Genomic DNA, 9016 nt, shown 5'->3' with positions numbered 1-9016 from the left:
TTGTCTTTCTCTGACTGACTTATTTATCTCTTATCTCTTAACACTATGCTGTCTAGATCCATCCATGTTGTTGCAAGCTTTCATTCTTTTTGTAACCAAGTAATATTCCTTTATATATATATATATATATTCAGTAAAAATATAAAAAACATTATACTTAGTATGAGTAGATACTAAAGAAGATGAGTTTGTGTCAACGACTTATGTTAATGTGATCCAAATGTTTTATATCAGAATTCAAGACAGTCCCTATTAATGCTCAAAATGCTTGCCCATTGTGTGTGTGTGTGTGTGTGTGTGTGTGTGTTACACGCGTGTTCACTGTATTTACTAAAGGAGGTATGTTTCTCTCCCAGAAATAAAGGTTTTGAGAACTACTCCAGTTGATATCTTACCACCTTTCTTGATAATATATTATAATTGTTTGAGTGATTTATGCATAATCAAGTTTTGCATGGCATATTTTTAAATTAACAAATTGATTTGGGGACAAATGGGAGAGTTGGAAACCAAAGTGTTAGAGCTTAATAAATTCATCAGGCATTCTTGCTCAAAGAGAACCCTTTCACCAAAAAAAAAAAAAAAAATACTAGGGGTGCCTGGGTGACTCAGTTTGTTGAGTGTCTGACTCTTGATTTCAGCTCAGATCATGATCTCACGGTTCATGAGATTGAGTCCCACTTTGGGCTCTGCACTGACAGTGCGGAGCCTGCTTGGGATTCTCTGTCTCCCTCTCTCTCTGCCTCTCCCCTGCTTGTGCTCTCACTCCCCAAGTAAATAAACTATTTTAAAAAAACATTAAAAAAAATACTAGAGCAAAACACTCAGCAGACTAGACAAAAATCTAAAGCATTAAGAATGGAATACCTGGAAGATTGTCAGGCATCAGGTCATTGTACGCTGTTCTGTATGTTTGTATGTGTCAGAGTAGGGTGGGACAGGTAATGTGAAGGGACAGTTTCCTTTTCTGGAGATTTTCACCTGAGTGGAGATGAAAGGAAAAGGGCACCACAGCGGTCTGTTTCCCTGCAGACTTAGCCAGGACTTTGTAAGTGGCACAGGACTCTCATTTCAAGCCAGACTACAAGTGGCCCAAATCCAAAGGGATTTGCCAGGAATGAATCATGTTTGGAAATGCGGCATGATGTAGAGATTCAGTCAGATAGCTAAGGGAGCCAAATCCAGCCAAGTATAAGGCCACCTTTTAGAAGTCAGAAAGCAGAGCTGGTGGCTGGTCTCAGCTTTTTGTCAAGCTTGCAGGGTGAAGATTGCCACAGTTCTCTCTCCTCTGTGGAGGACTCCCAGACCACTGAGCCCACAAGGAGGACTCTGAAGTCTTTGGGCCTTGGAACCTGTCCCACAGTATTTTGCAGTTAGTTACAAACAGCCTTAAATTGATCTTGTAAATAAAATGAGGCCATGGGTAAGAGAATCGCTAGCACAATATCCAGTAAGATTTTGTTTATCCACCCTGCCACCCCTGGAAAGATGGTCTTGGCCAGAACACAGAAATAATAAAAGTGTAGCCATTAAGGAGAAGTGACTCAGCCCATCTTCTCATCTGTTACAGCCTATAGGCTCTGACAAGAAATATTCTCCTCTAGGTCCAGAAATGGTTGCTGTTATTGAAATAGTCCAGATGGTATGAATTACAACAGAAAGGCTTTATAAGTTTGTCCATTATTATCCAGATTTGAATATACACATTAGTAGAAGCTGTGTGGCCTGAATGTTTGCTGTGGTATTTGAAACAGTGGTTTCTAAGGCATGCGTATGAGTAAATAGGGAGTGGATTATTAATTTAATACATATACTAAAGTCAGAACCTATTTATTTCTGTAAAATAAAAATATTTTAAAGTTATAATAATACATACTTGTAAAAATTCATGTATAACAGAAGCTAATAAAATGTAAAGCAAATGTTCCCTCCCTCCTATCTCCCTCCTTCCCTCCCAATCTCACTATTAATAGTTTGGTTAGCAACCCTCCAGGGCAGGCATGGAGGGGCTGCAAAGGCGAACACAACCAAGATCACTGTCTTCATGAGGCTTCCATTCCAGTCGGGGGGAGACAGACCATAAGCAAGGAAACAAGTAAACAAATAGAACCAAGCCCAAAGAAAGATTACTTTATATTTGAAAGTGGGGTCTGAATGATGAAAAAGAATCAGAGTTTAAACCCTTGTGGGAAGAAAACTGAATGGCAGGTTCAAGGGACAGAGTGCCACAAAGGGCACCACTGTGGCTGGGACTTTGTGTGCCATAGTGAGATTACCAAGAGGGGGATGGGAGCCAGATCATGTGTGTATAATTGGTTAGGAAGTTCACGTCATGCTAAATACAACGAGAGGCCATTAAACGTTCTTAATCAGGGGTGGGGGATCTGATTTTCATTTTTGAAAAACTGATGTAGTAGGGGCAATGTCTGCAGTCTGCAGACATTTTGGAAGAGGTTCATTCACACACACAAACACATATACATCTAAATATACTTTTTCTGCAACTTGTTATTGGTGTACATTTTTAGAACTCCTCTTTGCAATTAGGTTCCGAATCAGTTTACTGTCTTAGAAAATCAAACACATCTTGTTTTTTGACCTTTATCTGCCCAAATGCAGCAACTTAGTTGGAAAACACAGGTTTGGCATTTTAGCATGGCTCCAGAATGTGTTCATCAGATTTGGCTCTGAACAACTTTTGGATTGTCTCAAAAATCAGGTTTATTCTCAAAAAAAAAAAAAAAAAAATTCTTTTCAATAAATTCAGTCCCTACTGGTGTGATACCTTTCCAGCAGCATCAATGGAATAGGTCATGTATACAGCCTGCCAAAGTGATTACTTTGAAACGAAAACCACTCATTTGAAGTTATGTTTATTTATTCACCAAATAAATATTGAGCACCAACAACTAAGTACCAGGCACTGTTTTAGGCACTGGGGATACATCAGTGAATAAGCATGTGAGGAGTATGCAGGTATGCAGAGCCCTACTCAGTGATGTCTGGGTTCTGGGTTGCTTTTCCTGAATTCTTCTTGTTTTTCTCTCACTATTGAGGGATATCCCACAGCAGCTCCAAACACATCTTGCTCACTGGAGGATGGCCAAGGCAAGAGGTAAGGAAAAGAATTCTTATGGGTTCTCAGGGATAAAACTCTTCCTCCAAGTCTCACACCCTCTTACTTCACATTATTACTCACCAGAATTAGGTCACATGCTCAGGTCCTAAACCAGTTAACAAAGAGGGACAGAGTATCAAGACAGGTTTAGACCAGTTCTCAAAGTGTAATCTTAGGAACCCTGGAAGGAGGTGGCCATCCCCAAGACCCTTTCAGGAAGTGTGCAGTCAAATCAATTTTAATCACAATGCTACGATGTTATTTGCCCTTTTTACTACCATTCTTTTATGAGCGTGTAGTGAAGGCGACCTGAAATAGTGCAACAGATTGAATTCAGCAGATGGAATAATCAAACTGTCTTCCATTAGGCCAGACATCAAAGATATCTGTAAACTTTTAAATTAATATCACTCTTTACTATATTGGGGGAATATATACTTATTTTCCATTAAAATGTGCTATTTATGTTAAGATGTAATTTTTATTTTTTTAAATAAACATTTTAAATTTCTGTTTTAATTTCTAGTACGGTAAGTGTCAATATAACCTATATAAACAACAGCTCTTTGGGCCCCTCTATCATTTTTAGGAATGGAAAGAGGTTCCTGAAACCAAAAAATCGAAGACCACTGTTTTATTCAGACTGACCTGATTCATCCTTGGGGGTGGGGGCACGTCTGAATTTCCAGACCTCAGCCTGACCCAAGCCTTCTTTTCTTAGAATCCAAGTCTGTTAGTGGTTAGGTCACAACAGGGTGTGCCAGAGGCTGCTTTTTGAATTGCTTGAGCTCAACTCTTATACCTGTTGAAGAGTGAGCACTCCCTTTTTAACTGTGAGGGGAAATGGCCAAAATGAAGCCTTGGTATTTCAAGGAAAAACTGTCATATTAAGTTGCTTCTTAGGATGGGGAGGGGTGTGGGATTTTGAGGGATGGATAGCTGAAATTTCAAAACCCTTCTTGGGAACAGGACTAAGCCCCTCGCCCCCGTATCGGTAGCCTGGGTTAGGGGATAGGTAAGTAATCTTTGGTGATAATTGGTTTCTTCCTCCCCATCAGCCGTACGCTATAGCGAGCTTGCAATGATGGCCCCTAACAGACTATTTGGCTGTCATTCACCTATGCTTAACAACATCTAGCCAGCCTCCTGATGGCTTAGGCCAAAAGCAGAGAGGATTTCATTGGACTCTGAAGCTGTCACCATGGTGTGCTCACTTTCTCGCCTTGATCTTTCATCCAGGATTGGGGGTCTGTGCGTGTACATTGGGGGCGGGGGAGGTGGGAGCACTACACCCTCCCTTGTTCTTCAGTGTTAATATTTGTTTTTGTCTCAATTATTTAGGTTTCCAAGAGCTCTCAGGAGCCTCCTTAAAATACCAAACCTGTTTCTCTCCTCTTGAGTAAATCCATTGGCTCCACTAAAAACAAACAAAATCCATCAAAGCACATCTTTGTGTTTTTTCTAACTCCGCTCCTATGCCTGCGACTTCACCATCTGATCTCTTTCCTTTCCCCGGCCCCTCTTCCTCCCTGGAGAATTTTAGGCTGCTATGGAAGAGGGGAGGAGCCGGTTTGACCCCCGCTACGGGAGCAACACAGGCATTCATTTTCTCTGCACATATTTTGCTGAGTGGGTGTGGGACATTTCTGCATAAACTTCTAGTTCACGAGTGCCATCCTGTTTTCTCGCTGTCTTCTGCCCAGGTCCGTTTCTTTGCCCTAATTTTACATGTAACTTTCCCCGGGTTGGGTTGTTTGCATCCATGATTCCCAACGCTTGAACCTCCCTTCCCCTGGGCCTGACCTAATTCTGGGTGCCGGCTGTTGTTTGGTTTATTTCTCCACTTTTGCCAGCGCACGTGGCTCTTTTGGGATGCTTCATTTTTGCTTCTAGGGTGGGTGTTGGGGTTCACTGGGGTTCGGAACACGTGCCTTGAAGCAGCCACGACCCGCTTCCCCCACGGAGCCCAGGGGCCCCAGCCCCGCGGGCGTAAGGAGGGGGCGGGGAGCAGGGCCCGGGTGAATCACAGGGCGTAACAGGTGCCGCAGCCGCAGCTGCGCCCGCATCCCTCTCCGGCTCTAGGGATAAGGTTTTCTTTTTCTCTAGGTTTTTTTGGAGGGGGTGGAGGAGACTCTGGGGGCCAATGCAGGCCGCGGTTGTTCATCGCCTAGCAACCGGAGGAGCCAATGGGAGGCGGCTGAGCCTGCGGCGCCGGCGGCGCGGGGGCGGGGTGGGAACCTAGCGAACCTGCCCAGGCTGGGGGTGGCCGCGAGGGGAGGAGCGGAGCCCGGCCAAGGGCGGGGAAGGCGGGAGCCCGAGGCGGAGGCGGGGCCGCCGGCGCGGGGCGCTGCGTGCCGCGGCGCCTGTGCGGGCCCCCGGGGCTGCGAGAGCCGGCTTAAGACAGCGAGCGGTGCCTCCCCCGCCGCTCTCGGGGGCGGTGACGGTGAGAACTCTCCCCCCCCCCCCCAGCCACGCGAACGGGGATTGTGACGCGCCCGCCCGGAGAGGGGCGGGGGCGCCGGCGGGGCCTGGGGTGGGCGCCGGCTGGGAGCCAGAGGGCGGGTGCGGAGGTGAGCGCCGGCACCTGGCTCGGCGCCCCGCTTCTCTGCGAGAGGCTTGGCGCGGCCGTTGGGGCCGTTGGAGGAGGCGGGCGAGCTTTGACCCCGGCCGTGGCTGGAGGAGGAGGTGGGAGGTAGGTGCCAGCGCCGGTCCGCTCCCGCTAGCGGTCGCAGCGCTGCGCCCCCGGGAGGAATCCGGACCGCGGAGCCCCAAATCCTCTCCCGGATGGAGAGAGGGTGGCGCCTGGCGTGGGATGACGAGCGACGTGGGGGAGGAGGGGATGGCCAGTTTGGGGCTGCGGTGTGTCGCTAGCGGAGGCTGCGGGGCATGCGGGCTTCGGGATTTGTTGGGGCGAGCCGCAAGAGGCAGTCCTTCGGATGAGTTACTGACTGAGCGGCCCGTGGCTGCTGCGGGGGAAGAGGTCCCCGATGGAGGTCTAGTTAAAAGTCAAGGGGAAGAGCTTACATCATCTAAAAGGCAGGCAAGTGTGAAAATATTTTGGTGTAGAATTTTAACAGTAGAGAACGGTAAGCCGAATTGTGAGCTCCCTGCCCGCTTTTGAGCCTATGCTGATCGCCCTGTTTTGCAAGCCACAGGAAATGGAATCTGCTAAATAATTTGTTCCTAGCACGTGTAATGTGGCGATCTTTAGATTATTACCTCATTTCAAGGTCCGTAGTTGTGATTGCCAGATTGTCATTACTTGCAACTCTGGCACAGTTCTTGTTGAATCTGAGAGAATCGAGATTTCCCTTTCGTGGGTGGGGCATAATGGGGGAGAGGATTAGAAGAGGCACTCCTCCAAGAGTGGATCTAAACTGAGTGGAAGCGGCCTGGAGTTTGAAATTGCTAAAGCTTCCCTAACACAGATTGGAGTCTGACTGTACAGTTGGTGGTGAAAGATGGATGCCTTGGAACATTGCATGGCTCAGGAGGAATTGGTTTACTCTTTAGGTAGAAGAAAATTCTGGTAGCTTGATCTTGAGCTGAAAGGTAGGTATGACTTGACACATTTAGGAGATTGAATAAAACTTGAAAAGAGTGAGAGATCTGGAGAGTGACAAAAATGCTTTTAGAGTTAAACTTGAAGTCAAGCTATCTTGAAATTTAGAAGAAGTTAGAGGTAGATTTATGAACTTGGATTCAGACAGAACTTCCATCAAAACTCTCCTATAGCTATCATAACACAGAGGCCTAGGAATCTTATGTTTTTCAAACTAAACAAGTAAAAAAGCTAATGACCAATTTGACCCACTGTTCTGTTTGCTGTCAGTGAAAGTTCCTCAAACAAAATGGTTCTTTGAAAAGAGGATTAGCAGCTGATAAAATGAAGGCTCGTTTAGTGACTTTGCGGGGCCTCTTCAGCCAAGTCATTTTATCCCTTCCTTCCCTCCTCTTTCCCCATCTGTGCAATGAAGATAATAAAGCCCTAGGATTAAGTAACATGGGTGAAGCAGCTTGAAGATAACTGCAAAGACTGTTATTCTAGGCTGAAATGTGAAGATCTCCTCATAACACATTGTGCCTTGTGACAAGACTTGTTAAAGTACGTTCTGTTCCAGGCATGCCGAGGTGGCATATATATGAGAACTAAAACGTTAACTGTTCAGATGGTTTGTCAGAAGCCTCAAGACCGGCACAAAGATTGTATATACTCATGGGTTCTCCTAAAACCCGACCTAGCTGCTCTTTGACAAAAGCAGGTTTTAAAAAGGTGGACATTATAAAAGTAGACAAAAGTATCCTTATATGTGTAGTATGTGCCTACAGATAAAAAGGTCAAAGACATTGCCCCACAAGTGTGTGATTTTAGTTCGTTTCACATCCTTAAATCAGAGCCAGTCCAAAGCTTTTTAGGTAGTGTTTCTTTTCATACATTTTACGATAGCTGTGAATATGCCTTGTTGGTTTGTTGCGCTCAAGACACAAAAGGGTTTTGATACTGTGAGGGGCTTTTTGTGTCTTTAGTGATGGTGATTATGATTAGCTGGTAATGAAGGTAGATGTTAATCTTGAATTCAGAGGTGACCTAGAGAAGTGCACCATTCACTATTGCTAATGGAAAACAACCTAAAATCATTACTTTTGATAGTGGGTCAGTAGTATACATAGTACCAGCAGATGTACTGAATTATGCTTTAATAAACACTGAGCTGCTGCTTGCCAGACCTAAGGATAAAAAAGATGAGTGTTGCCTTGAGGAGTTTGTTTTGTAGGAAATTAACAGTGTAGGGAGGGAGAGAGCAAAAATAGAAAAGAAAAATTGCAACTAGGAATAGGCTTCAGAAAGGAGAATTTCGGCTGTGTTTTGACAGAGAAGGAGTTCACCTGGTAAGTGCATGGTGTCACGTTGTGCCCAATATACTGTTGGGGAAATACTAGTGGGTTGGTTGTTGGAGTCAGGTGGGGTGTGTTAGTGATAAGGTTAGAGAACAGAGCTATGACCTTTGACCAGTAGATGCTAGGGAGTTTTTAAATGGTTTTGTTTTTTATACATTTTTTTTTTTTTAGTGTTTATTTATTTTTTGAGAGAGAGACAGAGTGTGAGCAGGGGAGGGGCAGAGAGAGAGGGAGACACAGAATCCGAAGCAGGCTCCAGGCTCTGAGCTGTCCGCACAGAGCCTGATATGGGGCTCGAACTCAAGAGCTGTGAGATCATGACCTGAGCCGAAGTCAGACGCTTAACTGACTGAGCCACCCAGGCACCCCGCTTTTAAATGGTTTTTATCCAGGAGAATTATACTAGATTTTTAGAAGGGTATTTCTGCCAAAGTCAGTAATTTGAATGATCTGAAAATGTTCTGAATGTAGATAAATCTAAGTAGAATCTAAGAGACCTCAGCCCTACTCAACAGTTAAATATAGTTAAAAAATAGTTTTTGAAGCCCCCAGAAACTGTAGGAAAGAAAAGTGATTATTCATAGAACCAATTTTTATCAAGGATGTTTTACTTTCAAGATTGGGGGAATAGGGATACAAAGATAAATAAGATATAGCTCCATTTTCAAGCAACTTGTAGTTCGGTAAGAGAAATAAAATTATAATGCAGTACAGAAACTAAGTGTCGTTAAGGGCTGTTAAAAAACAAAGGCCCTAGCACTGTAGGATTCCGAGATGAGAGAAGACCCACAAATTGCCTTTTAAATGAAAAATAAGTTCTTGGGACACCCAGGTGGCTCAGTTGGTTAAGCTTCTGACTCTTGTTTTCAGCTCTGGTCCTGATCTCAGGGTTGTGAGCTTAAACCCCTAGTGGGGCTTCTTGCTGGGTGTGGAACCTGCTTAAGATATTCTCCCTCCCTCCCTCTCTCTCTCTCTCTCCCCCCTCCCCCTCCCTCCCCC

The 9016-nt window shown here is 44.9% G+C and overlaps 1 protein-coding gene across 5 annotated transcripts in view; it reads left to right on the top strand.

Annotated features, from left to right (window-relative positions):
* Nucleotides 1-5438: 5438 nt before the first annotated feature.
* Nucleotides 5439-9016, top strand: part of SSX2IP (SSX family member 2 interacting protein) — a 43546-nt gene continuing 39968 nt past the window's right edge. For 2 of the 5 annotated variants that reach the window (XM_040470806.1, XM_040470802.1), the window contains exon 1: nucleotides 5440-5561. The gene's annotated coding sequence lies outside the window, so the exon portion shown is untranslated. Of the gene's footprint in view, nucleotides 5562-5660; nucleotides 5811-5996; nucleotides 6159-9016 lie in introns of those variants that run through there. The other 3 variants (XM_040470805.1, XM_040470803.1, XM_040470804.1) reach the window with 3 other exon arrangements.

Source organism: Herpailurus yagouaroundi, unplaced genomic scaffold, assembly GCF_014898765.1.
Source record: "Herpailurus yagouaroundi ecotype Mexico unplaced genomic scaffold, PumYag 77, whole genome shotgun sequence".
NCBI classification, from domain to species: domain Eukaryota; kingdom Metazoa; phylum Chordata; class Mammalia; order Carnivora; family Felidae; genus Herpailurus; species Herpailurus yagouaroundi.
This window is presented reverse-complemented; position numbering and strand designations above follow the sequence as displayed.